This window comes from Rattus norvegicus, chromosome 1 (genome assembly GCF_036323735.1).
Source record: "Rattus norvegicus strain BN/NHsdMcwi chromosome 1, GRCr8, whole genome shotgun sequence".
Classification (NCBI taxonomy): Eukaryota; Metazoa; Chordata; class Mammalia; order Rodentia; family Muridae; genus Rattus; species Rattus norvegicus.
Window position 1 is genome coordinate 95,440,762 of NC_086019.1, and position 23,112 is coordinate 95,463,873.

General features: G+C 50.8%; 1 long non-coding RNA gene across 1 annotated transcript; it reads left to right on the forward strand.

The window, feature by feature from the left end:
* Positions 1-10,723: 10,723 nt before the first annotated feature.
* LOC134483096 (uncharacterized) lies at positions 10,724-22,469 on the forward strand. The gene is made up of 2 exons (XR_010059986.1): positions 10,724-12,038; positions 20,896-22,469. It is a non-coding gene; the product is annotated as an uncharacterized LOC134483096 (long non-coding RNA).
* The last annotated feature ends 643 nt before the right edge of the window (positions 22,470-23,112 follow it).

Genomic DNA, 23,112 nt, shown 5'->3' on the forward strand with positions numbered 1-23,112 from the left:
AAAGGGGTGGCTTCTATTCGGCCACCAGCTGGACTCCAGACGACCCCCAACACTATGGTGAAGGCGGTAGGGTGGAGACACCAGGCTTGGGAGAGGCTGCTATTGTGGGTGTGGAGAGAAGAGTTTAAGGGAACTTAGGGTCAAGGGTCTGCGGGGCAAGGAAAAGGACTCCCTACTTCCCACCATGCCCCCCCTCCTGATGTAGCTCACTTAGCAATGGGGTTCTTGGTGGCAACTCTTGGTCTTCAGGCCAGGACAAGGCTTCCTGCCTCCCATAAAGGAGTGGGCCTCTCCCTCAGGGCAAAGCACAGCTAGAGATAAAAAACAGGACAGGCCTGGCAGAGGTCTGGCCAGGAATGGAGGGAAGAGGATCCCAGATCCCTTTAGGGTATCTTTGTACCTAACCATGTCTTCCTGAAGCTGACTGCCCCTGGGAAAAACAACTAAAACCCGTGGTGGTCCCAAGAGTAGGATGGTATCTCCCTCTGCTGGAAATCATAGAAACTACATGCATTAGAGAGCAGGATTGGGGGTAGAGTGTGTGTGTGTGTGTGTGTGTGTGTGTGTGTGTGTGTGTGTGTGTGTGTGTACTTGTATAGGGATAAAAATATCCCCAGAGAGTCACGCCCATGTGGGGAGGGGACTTGGATGAAGACAGAGGAGAGATTGGTAATTTCGTATTTCGAAATTTTACATACTGAAAATGTACTGTTTCTTAAAAGCTTGAATGAGGGGGCTAGGGAGAGGGCTCAGCAGTTAAGAGTGCAAGCTGCTCTTGAAGGGGACCTGGGTTCCAGGAACCCACAGTACCATGACTTCTTGTAACTCCAACTCCCATGGACCGGATGCCTCTGGCCTCTGAGGGCACCCGCACACACGTGCAACATACCCACACAAAGACCCATGATTTAAAATAAACTTTAAGTATATTTTAAAAGCTTGGTTGAAACTGTTAAGGTGGTAGGGCAGTCTGGTACACACCTGTAATCCTAATATTTAGAAGTCTGAGGCCAAAAGAATTTGAGTATGAGTCCAGCCTGGGCTACATAGAAAGTCATAGGTTAGCCCAGGATATGTTGTTCATTGTCTACACATATTACCAGGATGCCTTTATATAGCAAAACACTTGGCTACTCAAGTACTTTATTTACAGAACCTAGCCAAGTCTGCTGTGGATTTAAAATCACCTCCACAGCACTTGGAACACTCAGTACAGTGGAAATGTTAGGTAAGAGTTGTTACTCTGTATTGTCCTGGTAACTGTGTCTGCCCAAGACAGTGACGGAGCCGCCCCACACATTTGTAGCAGATGCCATGTTGCAAGGCCAAAGAGTCAGGCATCCTCAGGAAAGCACATTTTTTTTTTCCAGAGCACTTGCTCCAGTTGATGGGTTCTTCCTAAAGAGAACCAGCAGATGCAGAGGGATGATTATATGTACAATATATTTTATAACAACATATATTAATATAGATGACAAGTATTAGAAGTATTTTTATTAGAAGTATCTTTCCTTTGTGTTGTTTTTTCATTTTTATTTATTCGTGTCCGTGTCTGTATGTCCGTGTGTGTGTGTGTGTGTGTGTGTGTGTGTGTGTGTGTGCAGTGCCCTTGGGAAGCCAGAAGAGGGCACTGGATCTCCTGGAGCTGGAGTTTCAGGCTTTTGTGAGCTGCCCATGGTGGGATTAGAACTCCAGTCCCCTGCAGGAGCAGGAAGGGACCCTGCCTACTAAGCCATCTGCCCAGCAGCCTCCTGTTGCCTTTCTGAGGTCATTTGGCCCAGAGCAACCTGTGTAACCTGGGACAGGCTCTTATTTCTCAATATTGTGGGAATTCTAACTTAATGGAAAAAAAAAAAAAAAAACAACTGTCCATGTGGTCTCAGCATCACAATATTTTCAGGAATGCAAAGGAAGTGGAGTCAAAGCCACGGGTATCAGTGACCTGGCCTCAGAAGTCATAGACAATAGGTCACAGGCTCTTTCCAAGCCTATTATGGAACAGCTGTGTCCTCCTGGTCAAAAGAATGGAATCCACCTCTGGTCTTGGATGGAGACATGATGTTCTGATCTGCTCCAAAGATTAGAACATTACACACCATTGTCTCCTTCTACCCTGGCTTGTGTCTTTCTTTCTTTCTCTCTTCCCCTACCCCCACCCACTCCCACTCACCCCCTGGCCCCTACTCCCTAACCCATAGCTCTGACTGTCCTAGAACTCACTCTGCATACCAGGCTGGCCTCGAATTCAGAGATCCTCCTGCCTCCTGCCTCTGCCTCCTGAGTGCTGGGATTAAAAGCATGTGCTATCCTCAACTGGCTCTAGCTTGCTTTTGCTGCTGTTACTCCATCACTCTGACCAAAAGTTACTTAGGGGAGGAAACAGGTTATTTCAGCTTACAGTCCAGCATTGAGGAATATCAAAGCAGGAACTCAAGGCAGAAACCATGGAGGAATGCTGCTTGCTTGGCTCACCCACAGTCTCAGGCTTTGCTAGCTCTCCTATACAACCAAGGATTACTGCCTAGGGAATGGTGTCACCCACAGTGGACTGCATCATTAAACCAACAAAACAATTCCCCCACAGACATGCTCACAGGCCAGTCGGATCTAGGCAATTCCTCAGTTGGGACTCCACTCTCAAGTGACTTTAGGCTGCAGTCGAGTTGACAGTTAAAATTAACTAGGACACCTCCCTTAAGAGTTGATCCAGCTGGGCCTGTCAATCACCTGGCTGGATCATCCCTCAAAATCGGATTCACTAAAGCCCTGCTAAGGAGATGGGTAGAATAATTATCCCCTTAATGCCATGATGTACTTATCCTTCACAGAAGCCCCTCCTCAGTGGAGATGCTTGAAAGGCTTTATTGTGTAACACTGAGGCCTGACAGTTTGTCTAAGTTATGAAAACAAAAACAAAAGCAAACAAAACCACACCCTTTTCTTGATTTAAAATCTTTTTCTTTCATGTACCTGCCAAAAATCCTAAACCTGCTTTCTTTCCCTGGCACTTTGGGTTTCTTCACCTTTCTCTGAAGCTCCCCCACCTTTTCTGTCATGCAGCTGCCTGCAGAGCCCCATTGCCAGAGAGGCAGGGGTCTCCCCTCCCCCGCCCCCATCACCTTCCTCCCTCCGGCAGCTGCTAAGGTCACAGATTCCCTGTCCAGATGCTTATTGCTTAACCCCTAATAGCATTGCCCTCGAACTTCCTTTTGAGTCTGTCTTAAAATTCTTTTATTAATGAGTCTAAGAACACCAGGAAAGGAGTCAGGTCCTCATGGTTCTATGAGTGCTCTCCCCATCTGAACCACCTCTCCAGCTCCTAGAAGTGTTATTTTTTATGACCTCTCCAGATTTCCCAAGAAGCAGTTACAAAAAAAAAAAAAAAAAAAAAAAAAAGTAACAGTTGCTGCTGTGGCTGGTGTTGGAAATTTGCTTCTAGCTGTTAAGATGTTGAGAGGCAGGGCCTCAGAGCCTGAGGAGTGAGTTAATGTGTGGCCATAGGCTGTGGTTAGATCTTGCTATCTCACTAGTCTGACAGTAAGCTGGCTTTTTGTCTTTTGTTTGTTTTATTGTTGTGCTTTTAAAGACAGGGTTTAACTATGTAGCCCTGGCTGTCCTGGAACTCTGTGAACCAGGCTGGCCTCAAACTCAAGAGATCCCGGACTGCCTCTGCCTCCTGAGTGTGGCTCTAAATGCTCTTCCATCTTCTACAACGGAAAGGTCTCACCAGAGGCTGGCATACACTTTCGAACTCCCCAGCCTTTAGCTTCAGGTATTCTGTGAGTACTGCAGAACACTGAGCAGGGCATCTGGTAACATTGTAGGCTGTTTCAACACAGCAAGCTCTTTTTTCTGCTTCTTCTGGAGAGCCTGGTCTAGATACAAGCTTAACCTGGCAACAGCAGTTGAAATGAGGTTTGTCTCCCCAGGGTGGCCGGGATCCATCTGTCCTTGGTTTTCATGGAGGATTGTTCTAGCTCCAGGCTGACTCCTGACCCCAGGTACATCTTCGGGGATGTCTGTGCAGCCAAGACCCCCACAGGATGTCACTGGAGCCCTGGAAAACAGGACACGTCTGCCCACAGTGCAGAGAAAGAAGGAAATAAGATGGGTTTCCTCCCTGCCCCCAAAGGCCTTGGGAAGTTAACTGACAAAAATGCCTGGGGCTGCGCATGATATGCAAAGGCCATGATCTCAGCCCTGGGGTGGCTGAGACAGAAAGATGGAGGGTTCAAGACCAGCCTGTGCTACATAGTGAGACCATGCCCCACCCCATCCCCAAAATCAAACAGGTCAGACAAGATGGTCCTGTGAGTACAGGTGCTTGCTGCCAAGCCTGATGACCTGAGTTCAAATCCTAGGCCCTACATGGTGAAAGATGAGAACAGATTTCGAGGTCCACTGGTCTCTACCTGTGCATACACACACAACTATAACACACACAGACACACACAAGATGAGAACAGATTTCGAGGTCCACTGGTCTCTACCTGTGCATACACACACAACTATAACACACACAGACACACACAAGATGAGAACAGATTTCGAGGTCCACTGGTCTCTACCTGTGCATACACACACAACTATAACACACACAGACACACACACACACACACACACACACACACACACACACACACACACAATCAATCAATCAATTCTTCCCATAAAGGCAACAAGGAGGACAGACAGACAAAGGGAGGAGGGATGACCACAGCAAAGGCTTTAAGCGGGGTACCTGGGGTGTAAAAACCAAAGCCTGCCACCCACTTATAGGCTAGGGATAGTTAGAGAGCAGGGAGGGGAAGGGAACCAGAATTTTCTCTCTTTAGGCCTTCAGTTGGCCACTGCTAGGTGTATGTAGGCGGAGAAAAGCAGTACATGGGGAATGAATAGAATTCCAGGTGTCTGGTGAACACCTTTCACATCAGCCGTTATCCAAAACCTCAGGGCGGGAAGGCAAGCATTTAGGAAACTGGGGGGTGGGAGGGGCTGCCATGCCAGCGCTCAGGAGGCAGAGGGTGGTGGATCTCTGTGAGTTTAAGGCTGGCCTGGTCTATACTGCAAACTCCAGCATAGCCTGTCTCCCAAGGAGGCATTATCAGAACAAGTTTCTTTTGTTTGGGGGATTGTCATTGTTTAAGCAACAGGGGGGCTTCCCAAAGTGGTGTGGGTGGTCTGGATGTTTTAACTCCAGTCTATTAGGTAGGCATGGGCATGCAGCTGCTGCCCCAGATGTTTTCTCCTGAACAGGCAGTGTCTTCATCAGGAGAGTCTTTGGGAAGAGGGAGAGGAGGAGGAAGAGAAGGAGGAGGAGGAAGAGGAAGAAGAAAAAGAGGAGGAGGAAGAAGAAGAAGAAAAAGAGGAGGAGGTCTATCCTTAACACAAAACTATTAATCACAAGACTAACACATTGTGTGGGAACAAAAAAGACATTTAGGCTGGAGTAACCAGGGCCAGCGAGATGGTTCCCTGGGGAAAGGGTGTTTGCTGTCAAGCCTGGAGACCAGAGTTCAATCCCAGGTCCCACATAGTGGAAAGAAAGAAGTAATTACTACATGTTGTCCTCTAATTTCCACAGGACACACACACACACACACACACACACACACACTCACACACACTCACACTTACACACTCATGCACACACTCACACACACTCACACTCGCACACACTCACATACACTCACTCTCACACACACACTCACACACACACACACACACACACACACACGCGCACTAAATACATTTTTAAAAGAAGACTGGAATAGCCTAAAAGTTAAACAGAGTTTAATTGCGAGTAAGAAATCATATTTATGTCGATCCATATATTAAATATACTTCTCTATATTAAATATCGTATGTATTGATTTTTTCCCCTAGATAAAAGCCTTTGTTCTCTCCTGCTCCCCCACTGTGCCTCATAGTCGCTCAGGGATCAGTTCCCAGCCAGTGACCCCTGGCTACAAACTCCATGTCCTAACTTAACCTCCTGCATATGTGACCAGGGCCTGAGGCTGTGGGGACACTGAGCGTGCAGCTCATGGGACTTGGCTGATGCCTCCTGTTGGCAGCCTGGGCTCCATCTCAGCACCCTCAGTTACTCTGAACCTCCTGTACTGACCTCAGAGGCTAATCCTGAGCTCTGAGCACACAGAGTGAGGCACACCCTGTTGTTGTTGACTGTCTTGGCATTTTCAAGGGGTTGTCCCAGTAACTGTGGCTCTGTGGCTAGCTGTGACTGGCTTAGGGACTTGTCACATAGGACCAAGTCCCACGGTAAAGGAAGGGTAAGACCCAGGTGTTCTGTATAAGCAGTAGATGACAGAGGACAATAGAGTGACATTTAGCCCCGAGTGCCATCCCTCAGACAGCTGGGTCAGAGAAGAGGCCATGCCCAGGGGAGTGTTCTGGAAGCAGTCTCCTGCCTCCAGCACCAACAACAGGGGTTGTCCCCCAGACCCAGCCTCTTATCCCGCCCGCAACCCCAGTGGCACAACAGCCTTTGCTTGGTATCCTGCTTCTGTCTGTAGCCCGGATACTCTGTCCTCAACTGCAGAAGAAGCCTGTACTCGCTGAGTCAGGTCCCATGGGCCTGCCCCAAAGGCACCTCCTTCCAGCTAAAAGCTGAGGCTTTAATGTGACCATGTAAGTCTTGCATTCAACCCCCATCACCTCTGGATCCGTTATCTTCACTAACCAACTCGGCTCCAGTACAGTAGGCTGTTCTGGTGTTCCGCTATTTCTCCCATATGTCCAGCTACACGGCCAGGCCCCCTGCCCTTTACATGTCTGCCAGGAAAGCATCTTTCCTAACAGTCCACTCATTCTATCCCTCCTTCACTTTCATTCTCCTGGACTCCACTCAGTGTCACCTTCCCAGTGAGGCCACTTAATTCAAAATCACAGTGCGTGAGTGTGAGGGTGGGGGTGGGGCGCGCACCAGAGGTCAACATAAGCCGTCTCCATCAGAAACAGAAACGTAACATTGTATCTTAAGCTCGCAGTTTCTGCTAGACTGCTTGGTCAGTGACCTCCAAGGGATGTTCTTGTCTCTTCTTCTCCGGTTCAGATTGCAGTGCTCCCCGAGACTCCCTGGGAGTCAGACAAAGAGAGGGGCTCACTAAGGAAGATGATGAACTTCCAAGGTGGCTGACTTCTTCGCCTCCCTCCAGACAAAAGCTGGCGGCTAAAATAAAGGTCTGGTGGGGGGATGAGGTGGTGGTGTGGTGGTGGCTTTTTCCTCCTGCCAGTAGGATGGACTTGCTCAACAAGTTCAAGGCCAGATCAGGACAGTTTACATAAGAGTTGAGCCAAATCAGGCAGCCGGTCTTTCTTCGAACCCACTAGCCCTGACTAAATTAAGGGAGGAGGATTCTGTAGACTTAATAAGCCCCAGGTCTCAAAGAGAAGCTTTACCCTTTCTCCGTGTTCCCGCTGCACTGGTGTTTCCTCATGCCCAGTAAGAGCCTTTCTCCAACTGCTGATTCTGCTACTCTCTGATGTATCCACCGCTGACTCTGGAGCATGAGATTTTTCCTGTCTTTTAACCCTTTAACTGGCAGAGAAAACAAACCAAAACAAGACGCCTAGACCATGACACCTTGTCTAGCTTTTTTTTTTTTAAGATTTATTTTGCTTTGTTTTAAGTTTTCTTTGAGGTTCTTTTCTTTGTGTGTATATTTTGCTTACATATGTGCCTGTGTACCATGTGTGTGAACATTGCCCACAGGAACCATAAGAAGGAGGAGTGAGAGATGGCTGTGAGCCACCAGGTGGATGGGAGAATTGAACCTGGGTCCTCCAGAAAAGAAGCCAGTGCTTTTAACTACTGAGCCATCATCTCTCCAGCCCTTGTTGTTGTTGTTGTTGTCTCTTTTTTTGGACAGAGTCTCATTAGGCAGACCTTGCTGGCCTGGACTCACAGAGACTCTCCTGTCTCTGCCTCCAAGCGCTAGGATTAAAGACATGCGTCCTCATGTTGGGGCTCTATTGCTTTAATTATGGGCACGTGTGCCTGTGTGTGTAAGTGTCTATGAATGCAACACAGGAACTGGAGTTACAGCCGCTGTGAGTCACCCGGCATAGGCAACAGGTCCTCTGGAAGAGCAGTATGTGTTCTTAACCACTGAGCCATCTCTCCAGCTCCACGCCTATTTTTTTTTTTGTTATTGTTGTTGGTTTGTTTTTCTAAATATGAGTGCTGAAGACAGAATTCAGGTCCCCACAATGGAGCCATCTCCCCCAGCCCTTAAGAGCTCCGTTCCTGCCTCAGATATCACTTCCTGGCATGCAATTTAGTATTTGACTGTTAACTGTATCTCTGTTCCTTCCGGAAGGGGCTGAGGATGGATTTGGCTGTCTCATGAGCTGCCACCTGCCCCACAGAGAGCATAGGTGCTTGACAAGGCTCAGAGGTCACTTCCTGGGCAACCGAGAACCACACTTGGGAACTACTGTGTCCCAGATCCCAAATCACGTGACTCAAGCCTCCATCCTCCTGAAGCCAGACACCTCAGAGAGAACACGGTAAGCCTGGTAGGTAAGGTGGAGGAAGAAGGAACTCACAGTCAGGCAGCTCTGACACTCTTATCACGTAGGGGCAGCAGCTCGCTCTGGTCCTCAGTTTCCCCTTCTGTGCCTCTGGGGTAATAATACCCACTTCCCCGTGGGGCTGCCCTTTGGCTTCAATGGGGCTGTTGTGTGGGATGCAGACAGCGTGACTAATTCTGGAAGCTGGTTCCCTTCCTGGAAGGGGGTGGAGTGGGAGGGGTGGGGCTGTAGGGGTTTTCAACAGTCAACAAAGAAACCCTTGTGGGCAGGGCACCGCAGGGAGGAAAACAGCTAGCGCTGTGGGTCCTGGACAAAAGTCCCAGGTCTCAGCGAGGATTACAGGGGTGTTTACATTCTTTGAAGATTGTAACAAGAAATTCTGGTTTGGGGGAGAGGAAGACATTGTCTACCAACCTGAGAACAAATCTAATATTACAGAAGGCCACAGACCAAGAGAAAGCCGAAAAACCAAGCTAGTACCTTGATCAAACCATGCCCGGTTCCTGATCTGGAATTTTCAGCTGCATAATCTAAAGTTTCGACTCCTTTGATTTTGTTTTAATGATGTTTACAGTTACTCGTACCCCCCAAAACCAAACTGGCATATGAGGGGTTCTGTGGACCGGCAATCTTTGTACATTCACTAGGCGACGTCTCACTAGGAGGCATTACGTACGGTTTTTCATGAGTCTTAGCCGTTGCCTGATTTGAGCTTAAGTCATCAGGCGAGTGTCTGGGCACTTAAGCGAGGTCGGGTTCCTTCTCAGTGCAGACAGACAGGGCCTCCACCAACCCTGAACACAGCAGAGCACTTGGCATGCTCTTCCTTAAAGTCCAGTAAGCAAGAGGAGCTGTGAGGCAAAGACAGCTTTGCAGGGGCCCGGGATTCAAGTGTCCTCCCACTAGTGTGGTGAGGTAGGAGTGCCTGGTTGTACGACAGGTGCCAGGAGTGGGTGTGTGGCACTGGGAGGTGCCCTTGGGAGTCCCACACTGCTAGCCAGGTCTGCTAGAGGACAGGAGCCGTCTGGTAAGTGCAGGCAGAAGGCCCACAGCGGTGGAGTGGCTCATACACTGCCAGAAGATGTCCATGGGCACATGGCCTTGTTCCCATGGGGCAGCCATGCTGGACTGAGCCACTTAGACAAAACACAGGTCACAGTGCCGGCTGTCCTGATATGGTGCCAGGCACCTACCAAAGGATGTGTTCACAGAAGCTGGAACAGAAGCTGACTGTGGTTGTGGGAAGAACAGGCTGGCTCCAGAGGAAGACAGCTGGGGCTACGTGACTCTGTGAGCAGGCTCTGCTGGAGGCGGTTCCGACCAGAAGAGGACCACAGGAGCAGAGAGGGGTTGAAACGGCTGAGGGCAGCAGAGGGACTGGTGTGAAGATGTGGTGGCCATGGTGATGGTGATAATGGCAGTGGAGGCATTGGAGGAGGTGATGATGGAGGTGGTGGAGGTGGTGGTGGTGGAGGTGATGATGGAGGTGGTGGTGGTGGTGGAGGTGGAGGTGGTGGTGGTGGATGTGATGGTGGTGGAGGTGGTGGTGGTGGAGGTGATGGTGGTGGTGGTGGAGGTGGTGGAGGTGGATGTGATGGTGGTGGAGGTGGTGGAGGTGGAGGTGATGGTGGTGGAGGTGGAGGTGATGGGTAGAGGTAGAGGTGATGGTGGTGGAGGTGATGGTGGTGGAGGTGGTGGTGGAGGTGGTGGAGGTGGAGGTGATGGTGGTAGAGGTGGAGGTGATGGTGGTGGAGGTGGTGATGGTGGAGGTGATGGTGGTGGAGGTGGTGGAGGTGGAGGTGATGGTGGTAGAGGTGGAGGTGATGGTGGTGGAGGTGATGGTGGTGGAGGTGGAGGTGATGGTGGTGGAGGTGGAGGTGGTGGTGGTGGAGGTGGTGGAGGTGGAGGTGATGGTGGTAGAGGTGGAGGTGATGGTGGTGGAGGTGGTGGAGGTGATGGTGGTAGAGGTGGAGGTGATGGTGGTGGAGGTGGAGGTGATGGTGGTGGTGGTGGAGGTGGAGGTGATAGTGGTGGAGGTGGAGGTGGTGATGGTGGAGGTGATGGTGGTGGAGGTGGTGGAGGTGGAAGTGATGGTGGTAGAGGTGGAGGTGATGGTGGTGGAGGTAATGGTGGTGGAGGTGGTGGAGGTGGAGGTGATGGTGGTAGAGGTGGAGGTGATGGTGGTGAAGGTGGTGATGGTGGAGGTGATGGTGGTGATGATGGTGACTATGATGGTAGTGATGTCAGTGATGGTGGTAATAGGGATGAGGGTTGTTTTTAGTGGTGGTGATGGTTATAATTGTGGTGATGAGTATCGTGGTACTGACAGCCCCAGGGTTCTTGTGCCAGGGGCTCTGACAAAGGGTCCAAAGCTGTTCGACTCTTCATGGCTGCAGACGTGGCTCAGCAGTAGCTCTCCCACCTAACATGCAGGAGCTCTGGATTCAATCCTCAGTGCTACAGAAGTAAATGAGCAAAGCAGCACCTATTGTCACCACGAAAGGAAACGGACGGACAGACAGACAGACAGACAGACAGACAGACAGACAGACAGACAGGAATGCTGTGGGGCCGCATTGTGTGGGGCCTGACCCAGGAAGGAAGACTCCATGTGTCCTGCCAGCAGCTGGGAGATCACAGGGTCGCCTCAGCAGGTCCACCTCCCGGCCTGCTTGCCTGCCTCTGTCCTGGCCAGCTCTCACTGCAGGACTCTGTGCCCTGTTGGAAAGAGTTAAGAACCTCAGGCCAAAGCCCCAGTTTTACACTGCCCAGCGTGAGTACCCATCCATTAGATCATAGGTTCTGCGTCCCCCTGTTTGTCTTCAACTCTCAGCTCAGCCACCTGGACAGGTCTTCTAGGGTGCGACATGCAACACTGTGGCCGCTGGACCCCCGTAGCCAGGCAGCCCTATGGCCTCAGGGACTGGGAAACAGCAGGCTTCCTGAAATTATTTCATGCTCAATTATTTCATGCTTGTTTCCTCAAGGGCCATGTAGCCCAGACTTGACTCAACTCCTGTTTCCACCTTGCCAATGCTTGGCTGACAGGCCTTTGCCCATCCCCCAAACCCCAGGCTTCCACTTCATTTTGCCTCATTGTGGCAGGATCCAATTGTGGGCAGTGGTGCATTTCCTGTCCCCTTCTCATGGTGACAGAGGCGAGCATTTCAGACAGGCTGCCTTCTGTGCAAGTGTCATTCACACCAATGAGCCCTTGTTCCACACTCACTGTGGTGCCCGGAACTTTCACAACTTCCTCCATTTTATCTTTAAAGGGAAACGGGCTTGGAGGTATTAAGCAACCTTCCCAAGTGCATACAGAAAGCGGTGTGACTGGGTTCTCACCAAGGCAGCCTGGCTTTGGGATCTGTTTTCCTCAGTGCTTAACAGGCAAGTGAAGGCTTTCCTTATTTCAGAGGGACTAGAATGGACTGCAGTCCCAGGACTTGGAATATACTGAAGCAGGAGGATATAAGATCAAGGTAAGCTTGGGCTGCATAGTTTGGGACCTAAGAGACAACAGTCGCAATAATCCTGGCACCACAGACATGTCTCAGCTACACCACAGGCTGAGGAAAGAACACGGGAAGCTCACACCCAGCAGGAACAAATCAGTGAAGCTGGTCTCAAAATAAAAAACACAAAAAGTGTTAGGGAAGTAGCTTAATAGAAAGCCTAGAATCCCCCAGTGAGGGGCTGGGGGCGTGACTCAGTGGTAGAGCCCCTGCCTAGAATCCCCCAGTGAGGGGTGGGGATGTGGCTCAGTGGTAGAGCCCCTGCCTAGAATCCTCCAGTGAGGGGTTGGGGGTGTGGCTCAGTGGTAGAGCCCCTGCCTAGAATCCCCCAGTAAGGGGCTGGGGGCGTGGCTCAGTGGTAGAGCCCCTGCCTAGAATCCCCCAGTGAGGGGTGGGGATGTGGCTCAGTGGTAGTGACCCTGACTAGAATCCCCCAGTGAGGGGCTGGGGGCGTGGCTCAGTGGTAGAGCCCCTGCCTAGAATCCCCCAGTGAGGGGCTGGGGGCGTGGCTCAGTGGTAGTGACCCTGACTAGAATCCCCCAGTGAGGGGCTGGGGGCGTGGCTCAGTGGTAGAGCCCCTGCCTAGAATCCCCCAGTGAGGGACTCAGGAGTGGCTGAGTGGTAGAGCCCCTGCCTAGAATCCCCCAGTGAGGGACTCGGGAGTGGCTCAGTGGTAGAGGCAGAGGTAGAGTTTGTCTTACATACACAAAGCCCTGGCTTTAATCCTTGGAGCTGGAAATTATGGTCACAGTGACTGCTGAGACTGCTGAATGCTCTGACAAAGATGGCCTGGCAGCAAGACAAGAACACGGGAAGTGGACATTTGTCCCTTGGATACTGGCCAGTCAGTACCTATTGCCACCACTAACCTCATCCCAACCTCTGCCAGGCCATCTCCCCAGGGGCCGAGCCTAGTGCAGGCAGATACCAATTGGAGACTCCTGTTCCCAGGCCACAGGACAGATTTAAGAAGGAACCAATCAAAACAGCCGGGGTGCTGTGAACTGACATTTGGGCTTCCTCGGGGCTCTCTCTTCCTGGGCAGAAACTGAGGGTCTGCCAAGCATGTTCTGGGGAGATTTTGTTTGAAAGACAAGCCCAGCAGGGCGGGAAGCAGTCCAGAGCCACCAAAGTAGCCAATGGTACAAATGGAGCCCTTGAAGGAGCCAGGGCTGAAATGGCACCAGCATTCATGAGCCGAGTGAGCAATCCGATTGGCGGAGGTGGCAGTGGGTGTGGTTGAATCCTGAGCAAGTACCGCTTGCCACGGGCTGCCGGGTGTCTCCTAGCTGCAAGCAGAGGCTGTGCACCAGGCACCACTGGGCCATGCCCAGAATCTCTGGGGGGCGCACCACCCCCAACAGAGGGAGGAACACAGAGGTCACAGATCCAGGTTGCCATGGGGTCCATGCACCAGCCAACTGAATAGCAAGCCTGGGAAGGCAGACAATGATACGCACACTCCCCATCGTGGAGCTCAGAGGATTAGGCTGTGCGAGCAACCGGCTTGGGAAACTGGGGTACTGGGGCTGTATGTGATGGGAGACAGCCAGTATGAGAGCAGAGGGCACCTCCCATGTCCCTACCCAGCAAAACTGGCCATGAACATAGGTGTCATATAGCAGATATGGAGAGACGATAGTCACAGAAGGCTAGAAAGCCAGCGTCAGTCTGCAATACTCTCCTCAAGACGCTGAGGTGGACATGCCACAGCCAGTCTCTTAGTTAGGGTTTGGTTGCTCTAAAAGGACACCAGGACCAAGACAAACCTTATAAAGGAAAACATTTCATTGGGCCTGGCTTACGACGGAAATGGAGGTTCAGTCCGTTATCAACATGGCGGGAAGCATGGCAGCATCCAGGCCGACATGGTGCTGGAGAGGTGGCTGAGAGTACTACCTCGTGATCGGCAGGCAGCAGAAGGAGACTGTATTTCACGCTCGGATTAGTTTGAGCATAGGGGACTTCTAAACCCACCCCCACAGTGACACACTTCCTCCAAGAGGTCACACGTCCTTCAACGAGGCCACATCCCCTAATAGGGCCACTCTCTATGGCCAAGCATTCAAATACACGAATCTTTGGGGGCCAATTCTATTCATCCCACCGTAGCTACCAATCAGATGTAGAGGATAGGGTTGTGCCCATATCAGACTCCTGGGACTGGGCCTGAGACTCCCTGTCTTAGTTACCTTTATAAGCTGTGATAAAACTCCGTGAACAAGGAAATTTATAGAAGACAGGGTTAATTTGGGCCTCAGGGCTCTAAAGGGTTAGGGCTCATAATGTTGGGGACAACATGGCAGCAGGGGCCAGAATGGCGACTTGAGCAACAGCTGAGATCTCACACTGCAAACAGGAGACAGAGGTCGCATACAGGAAATAGGACACGGTTTTTGAAACCTCAAAGCCTGCCCCACAGAGATATACTTCCTCCAGTAAGGCCACACCTCCTAAGTCTACCCAAATTGTCTACTGGGGACCACGCATTCTGATGCCCAAGAATTGGGTTCTTTTCATTCAAACCGCCACACTCACCTAGAATCCTTGGGATGTGAGCCTGCCTTCTCTAGGTGGATGCCATACCCCAGACTGGCTTTACTTGTGTGTGTCAGACAGGAGGAGCATGGGAATGGGAACCTTGTCAAGAAAGCTTTTGATTGAGAGCATAGCTCAGTGGTAAAGCACTTGCTTGCCTAGTTATACACAAGGTCTCAGATCCCATCCCTAGTATCACCCCCCTTCCCCACTACACACACACACACACACACACACACACACACACACACACACAATTTGTGATGGCACATGCCAGGTCAGCTTACACCCAGTGAGAAAGCAAAGGTGGAGCGGTGACTCAGTGGTTAAAAGCATGTATTGCTTTTGCAAAGAACCAGAGTTTGCTCCCAACACCCACTTGGGTCTGTGAATGACTTCCTGAAACTTCAACTCCAAAGGATCCAGTGCCCCTCTTCTGGCCTCTTCAGGTACTGCACTCATATGCACAAACACACATACATAAAAATAAAGCAAAACTCGAAAAAGAAAAGACAAACACACCATGCCTTCCCCGGTTAGCACTCTCTGCCTCCTACTTTTGGATCAGGATGTAAGCTCTCACCTCCCGCTCCAGTGCCTGCCTGCCTGCCTGCTGCCCTGCTCCCCGCCATGATGGTCAAGAACTCTAACCTTCTGGAACTGTGGGCCACGGATTAAAGGTTTTCTTTTATAAGTTGCCTTGGTCAAGGTGTCTTACCATGAGATAAGACAAATAACTAAGTTCTGTGGTGTCAGGCATTCCAGGTCTGGCTAACACCAACGCAGAAGGGCAGCAGGGTAGCCCCACAGCTGTGCACTTCTACCCACCTCTTCTACAGCTTCAGCAGCAGCAAGGAGGGAGGGGTGGTGACTGACACCTTAGGGGAAAGTCTCACGAGGATTCAGTGACCCTCCCCAACCATCACCACATATCCACTCTGATGCTTAATCGTTTTAAATTATTTTAAATTTTATTACATTGTGTGCATGTGTGTGCATGCGTGTGTGTGTGTGTGTGTGTGTGTGTGTGTGTGTGTGTTGTGGTGCACATGTGGAGGTCAGAGAACATCTTGGAGAAGAGAGTTGGCTCTCTCCTTTCATCATGTGAGTCCTGGGATAAAACCCAGGTCATCAGGCTCGGAAGCAAGCCCCTCCACCTGCTGAGCCATCTCATGGGTCCTTGTACTGGGAATTGAACCCAGAACCTTGCATTTGACAGTGACAGTTCACCTTCACCGTCAATTCGAAGGGATTGAGATGGCCATGGAAACACCCCTCTGGATCTGCTGAGTGTGCTTGAACCTGAGAGCATGATCCCCATGACCTCGGTGATGTAAACAGCAAGGGGCATCTCAGTTTCTCCATCTGCAACAGCTGGACTCCTGCACCGCCCTGTGTGTAGGGTCAGACCTCTTTCTCTGTCCTGGGTATCTGTGATGGTGCTGCCTATTGGGCAAGCCTCAGACATACTGTCTCCTTCCTTCCTCCTTCTTCCACCTCTCCTATCCACATCCAGTTCAGCAGCAGCCCACTGGGTGGGAACTGCAGTCCATGGGAGCTTCCTAGCCCTCTGTGTATACCAGTCCACCTCTGCCCTGCCCTGACCCTCCCAGGGCCCACCTTTCAGGTTGTAAGGTAGAGTGGTCACCCAGACCCTGAGACCCTTATGAAGATCTTTCGGCTACAACTTGGGGTAGCTGACAGCCCAGCACCCCAGCATGCCCAAGTTGTCAGTCCTTCAGTTGGCTGTTGCTGACCTAGATCAGAGTCGTCTAGGATACCTTGTTCCCTCTAAATACTCCAACAATAGCCTTCTGGCTTCCCTATGTACCTGGAGTTCTTTGGTGCCCCCAGAGGTACCTGAGACACCCCAAGTCACCCAGGACCCCGAAAGAGGTCTGACGCCTACATATAGGACAGTGCAGGAGTCCAGCTGTTGTTACAGATGGAGGGGTACACGGCTGCAGGCCGCCCAGGGCCAGGCACTGGGTATCTTCAGAAGATGATGGGAACAAGGTGCTGTAACAGAGACTGCCCTCCAGCATTTGCAATGGTTACAGGGGACCAAGAGGCACAGGAGAGATTTACCTGGAGGGGCAAGGTGAAAAGGCTCAGCAGGGGAAGGCATCTGCCGCCAAACCTGACAGCCCAGTTCAGTCCCAAGGACCCACCTGATGGAAAGAGAGAACTGATTCTGAAAGTCTGATCTCAGGCTGGAGAGATGGCTCAGCGGTTAAGAGCACTGACTGCTCTTCCAGAGGTCCTGAGTTCAAATCCCAGCAACCACATGGTGGCTCACAACCATCTGTAATGGGATCTGATGCCCTCTTCTGGTGTGTCTGAAGATAGCTACAGTGTACTCATACATAAAATAAATAAAATCTTGAAAGAAAAAACTCTGATCTCCACGCACACACACTGTGGGCACAGGCGCCTCCTTCCACACACATTTACTTTTCTTTTTCTTTTTTCTTTCTTTTTTTTTTTTTCGGAGCTGGGGACCGAACCCAGGGCCTTGCGCTCGCTAGGCAAGCGCTCTACTGCTGAGCTAAATCCCCAACCCCTTCCACACACATTTACAATTAAACAGATGTAATTTAGAGGTTACTGTGGCCACGGTTTTGCTACTTAGAACTTTTAAGAGACAGATCTTCGCATAAGCATGTGTGCACTTGTATACACACACACACACACACACACACACACACACACAGGGAGAGAGAGAGAGAGAGAGAGAGAGAGAGAGAGAGAGAGACTAGGGGTTGGCATTGTGTTTCTTCCTCTGTCAACCTCCACCATACTTTTTGAGACAGGGTCTCTCGCTGAAGCAGGAACACACGGTTGTATTAGACTGGCAGTGACCCCCAAAGATCCTCCTCTCTGCTTCCTCAGCAGTGAGCTTACAGCTGTGCCCAGCTTGTCAGGTGTGTTCTGGGGCTTGAACTGAGGCCCTCACACTTGCGTGATGTCTTAGTTAGGGTTTTACTGCTGCGAACAGACACCATGACCAATGCAACTCTTACAAGGACAACATTTAATTGGGGTTGGCTGGCTTACAGGTTTAGGGGTTCAGTCCGTTATCATCAAGGTGGGAACATGGCAGCATCCAGGCAGGCATGATGCTGGAGAAGCTGAAAGTTCTATATCTTCCTCTAAAGGCTGCTAGCTGATACTAGCAGCTGAGACGAGGGTCTTAAAACCCACTCCCACAGTGACACACCTATTCCAACAAGACCACACCCACTCCATCAGGGCCACCATCTAACAGTGCCACTCCCTGGGCCCAGCATACACAAACTGTCACACGTGACAACTGTTTGTCTTGCCAAACCATCTCCTGGGCCACAGCAGGCAGTTCTCTCAGGCTGGACCCCTCGGCTTGTCAGCTGCCAGCTGGATCCAATGGCTGTTCTAAAACAAGGGCCCCCGACTTTTCCATGTCTTCCCCACTGAAAGATTGGATCTCTGGCCCCATCCTGGGAGTTCAGGTAGTTTGGCAACTGCACTGGCAGACGAAAAAGCAAAAGCATGACTGGAACGTTGAAGGCAGAGTCTTCAGAAATACTCACTCGGGAGCGCTGTGCTGCCTTTTAAGAAATGCACATGTCCTGAGGCAGCCATGAAGGGAGACAGCGCAAGCCACTCAGACAGAAGAAGAGTCAGGTCCCAGTGGAGTCCTTCCTCCCAGTCTAGACACTGATCGTGGGTCAGGAAGCCTCTACAGTCCCTCCTTATCAAGTCCTTTTTTGTTGCTAACCAAGGGCAGGACATCACAGGGCAGACACAACTCTCCCCATCCAACCTTCGGTGCCGCAAAGCCAGTGAGCCTAATAGGAAGGTTATTATTCCCTGCTAGGTTTGGGCGTTTTGTTTGGCAGCCACAGGGCAGCGTAGCAGCTCCTTGAGTAACTCGCATTATTGTAATAACATCGCTTTTTACGCAGAAACCGAAAATCCATCTCCCTACGCACACCGCTATTTGAGCCTTCCCAGCAATTACTTCTGAATGTAAAATTAATGGCCTTCACGGCCCTCCCTAATCATGGCAGCCTCTGCGCTTGAGAAAGAGCGAGCGTGAGAAAGAAACTGCACATTACTCTCTGCTTGACGGTGTGGATGCCAGCAATCGCACAGCTCCCAGCCCACTGTTCCTGCTGTGTGTGGAGGCGCAGGCCTCTAATCCCAGGAGCCCCAGGCAGGAGGAGAGTAAATTCTAGGCCAGCCTGGGTTATAGTCACAGTTTGAATCTCAAACGTCCCCCCCACAGCCTCCTGTATCTGGGTTCCCAGTTGGTGGCGCTGTTCCCAGAGACTGTAGGACATTGGGTTTGGGAGCATGGTTGGAGAAGAGGTCACTGAGGGTGATGGCCGTTGCTGGGTTCTGCTTCTGGTTTGCTTGTCTGTGCTCACCATGATCCTGCAAGACATGAAGAACTTCAGGTTCAGGTGCTTCCCACTACTGTGATTGACTGTCCCAGCCAACTATACCTTCCCCGTGATGATGGACTGTATCCTCCACCCCCCAAACCGTAAGCCAGAATAAACCTTCCCATAAATTAAAGCAGGAATTTTGTCACAGCGGTGAGAATCGACTCACAAAAACAGAGCGATTCTGTCTAACAGAAAGGGCAGGGGAGGGCTTATGTCTGTCACTCTAGCCCTCAGGAGGCTGAGGTGGGCAGATAAAGAGCTAAGGCCATCCTCAGCTGCGTAGGGAGTTTGAACTAGCTGTTTGAAACTGTCTGTTTTCTAAACAATTCGAAAAAAGGAGTAAAGAGGAGAAGAGTTTTCTGGAGGCTGAGAGGCCAAAGACAGGGAACCCTCTCCCATCAGTTGAGCCCATCAGGGTCTTTTGAGGCATTGGAGAGTAAACGTGCTAGGGAAGCCCAGAGTGGAAGAACCTGACTTACTGCCTCCTGCCACACAGTACTGGGCCTCCATGGTTTACACCCAGTGCGCCCCTTTGTGGCCCTTGGAGACCACCGTAAGCCTGCATCATCAACTTCCTCAGCTTTTTCACCTGACTGTGTGTAGCCCTGGCTGTTGTTGGCATGCTGGCCTTCACCTCAAAAGGCCTGAGCTGGAAGGCCCGTCGAGGTGAGTGTTGGATGGTGTCCCTGCTCAGTTCCTAGGTGTCATTCTCAGAGGTAGGGGCGACCTCCAAGAAGCCTCTGGTCCTCAGGCTCCATATCTCCTTGCAAACCAGGGAGCCTGCTTGCTTCTTTGTGAGTACCAGAAGGAAGAAGGCTGAGCTGTTGGGGACACAGCAAATGTCAGAGCTGTGGCAGGGCAGTTGACTTAGGGTGACTGATGGCCAGCAGCCTCTTACCCAGCTGGTGGCATATGCTGTTAATCCCAGCACTTGGGGTTGGAGAGATGGCCTAATGGTTAAGAGAGCTCTGATTGCTCTTCCAGAGGTCCTGAGTTCAATTCCCAGCAACCACATGGTGGCTCACAACCATCTGTAATGGAATCTGATGCCTTCTTCTGGTGTATCTGAAGACAGTTTACAGTGTGCTTACATACAGTAAATACATCTTAAAAACAAAACAAAACAAAAAAAACCCCCAACAATCCCAACCCTTGTGAGGCAGAGTTAAGTGGAGCTCTGTGAGTTCCAGGCCAGCCTGATCTAATGAGGGAGTTCGAGGACAGCCAAGTCTCCACAGTGAGATCCCATCTGAAGGAACAAAAGCAAACAAACAAAAGGTAGGGCCTAGAGCAAGGGTTTTGGGGTGCTGGTGCTTGGAAGAAAGGTATCTTAGTTAGGGCTCCTCCTGCTGTGGTAGAGCACTGTGACCAAAAGCAACGTGGGGAGGAAAGGGTTTGCTTCAGCTTACAGTGCTCAGCTCACACTCCCTCACTGAGGGAGTCAGGGCAGGAACCAGCAGGCAGGAACTGGAGCAGAGGCCATTGAAGCAACCGGAGCACTGCTGCTTACTGACTTGTTCTTCATGGCTTGCCCAACCTTCATTCTTATACCACCAAGGATGACCTGCTCAGGGATGGTACAGCCCACGGTGGGACAGGCCTTCCCACATCAATTATCAATCGAGAAAATGAGCCACAGACTTGCCCACAGGTCAGTGTGATACTGGCATTTTCTCAGTTGAGGTTCCCACATCCCAAATGACCCTAACTTGTGTGAAGTTGACATAGCACTATCCATCAGAAGGGGATTAATGCATTCTGATGGAGCCCAAGAGAGTGCTTATTCCAGAAAGGGCAAGGCTGGCCACCTGCTTGCTCTCCGAGTGCAGTCTACTTATGTGATCTTTTCCCCACAGGCCCTTCCACTGGTCATGATGGGTGCTCACGGGCTTCATGGCTACCGGACTTCCAGCCTCTCGAACTGTGTGCTATGGGAAGACAGTCTTCTCTTTCCCCTGTCTTGGGATAGGTTCTATGTATCCCAGGCCGGCCTACTTACACCTCCTAAAATTTGTTTTCTTAACTCCCTCTCCCTCTCCCTGTCCCCCCTCTCCCTCTCCTCCCCTCTCTCTGTGAGTGTGAGTGTGTGTGTGAGAGAGTGTGTGTGAGTGTGTGTGTATGTGTGTGAGTGTGTGTGAGAGAGTGTGTGTGAGTGTGTGTGAGTGTGTGTATGTGTGTGTGAGTGTGTGAGTGTGTGAGTGTGTGAGTGTATGAGTGTGTGAGTGTGAGTGTGTGAGTGTGTGAGTGTGTGTGAGTGTGTGCGCGTGAGTGCATGTGCTCTTGGAACCAGAAGAGGGCACTATCTCCCCTGGAGCTGAAGTTACAGGTGCTTCTCAGCAGTCTAATATGAGCACTGGGAACTGAACTCAAGTCCTTACCACTGAGCAATCACTCCAAGCCCTTAAACCTCATCTATGAATGAAGTGCTCACCCTTGGGTATCTCACTATAGCAATGGAAAAGAAATAAATACATGCCTAAATTTCTACCAGATCCCTTAGAATAGGACTGCAATCCCCTTCCACCTCTCAGGGCAAGGCCATCCCTTCTCCACATGTCCCCTCTGCACAAACATTCCCCATCCTCCAAAACACATCTCTTCAAAGCCCCCACGGGACATCATGCACCTGGAGAGGCCTCAGGCTTCTAAACCACAGGAATGGAGCCTCTTTTCAGCTGACAATTACAAAGGGGACATTTATGGTCACCTTTCTCCAACTCTGTATACAGTTGTGTGTGAATTGCTGGGATTCAAACCCAGGGCTTTCAGCATGCTAGGCAAGTCCTGTGCATTTCTGGCAGGCTGACGTTTGACTGACCAAAATGCCACAGACAGGAGAATTTTTGGAAAACCCTGAGGGGTGGCGGTAGAGGATTGGTGTTCTGTAAGTGACATGAGGGGCTGGGAGGCTCTTTGTTGACAACACAGTGGTGAAGATTGACCTTACTGAGGCTGTGGGGGATCGGGTGCTGATGGCGAGAGCGTTTCCCAAACAGATGAACTGAGAGTCTCTCCAGGGTGTTTTTGAAGAAACGTCTACAAGCTTGGTTTGAGGCTCACCAGTTCTGTGGTATTCTAACGTGTGTTCATAGTTGAGATCTTAAGCTGGCAGTGGCAAGGCTGAGAACCCAAACTGGCAAAGGTGAGGCCAGAGTGTCGCACACTGAAGATCAGTCTGGGTGACAGAGTCCAGTCCAGTCATGGCTCCTACCCACCAAATCCCCCCCCAAAAAGCTGGATGCAGATGGCAAAGCCCTTAATCCCAGCACTTGGGAGGCAAAGTCAAATGGATCTCTGAGTTCAAAGGAAACTTGATGTTCACAGTGAGTTCCAGGAAAGCCAGTGAGACTCTGTCTCAAAGAAAAAAAAGCCCCCAAAAAGCAAGAAAAAAAACCCAGCAAAAATAAATTTAGAAATGTTTAAAGTCTGAGAAGCAGCATAGGTTAATCATTTTCTCTTGCTGAGCAGGTCCCTTTCAGCGTGAGGGACGAGCCTTAAATTCTCAAGAACCGGGCTGCAGCTCCCCCTGGTGGCCATCTGCGCTGATACCGAGATCTGCAGATACAGGCCAGGGAGGAGCGGGACCCAGCCCCAAAGAAGGGAGGGGTTGGGCTCTGAGGGGGCGGCCCTTCAAGCTGCACTTACAAGGCTTGCCACTCGCCCCTCTCTGTCCCACAAAGTTTTGTTTTCTGTTGCCCATAAGCAGACATATTTATTGTTCCCCGGACATTGACGTACACTTTCTCAGGAAACAGCGCCTCATTTTCTTATGAAGAGTTTCCCCCACACAACTCATGTGGTTCCCGAAGACCCAGCCCCTATCCCCCAGCCCCAGGCACCACTTCCGGTACAGGGAAACAAGTCCACATGACCCGATTGTGACTCAAAGCTGGGCCTCCCTAGGACTTTTTTTTTCTCTTTTCTTTCTGGTGTTAAAACACACACACACACACACACACACACACACACACACACACACACACTGGCATCGTGAACTTGGTCCACTGCACATACCCTGGCTTATGTAGAAACCGCATGCGTTTCTTCTGGTTGTGGGAAAGCCTACAGAAAGC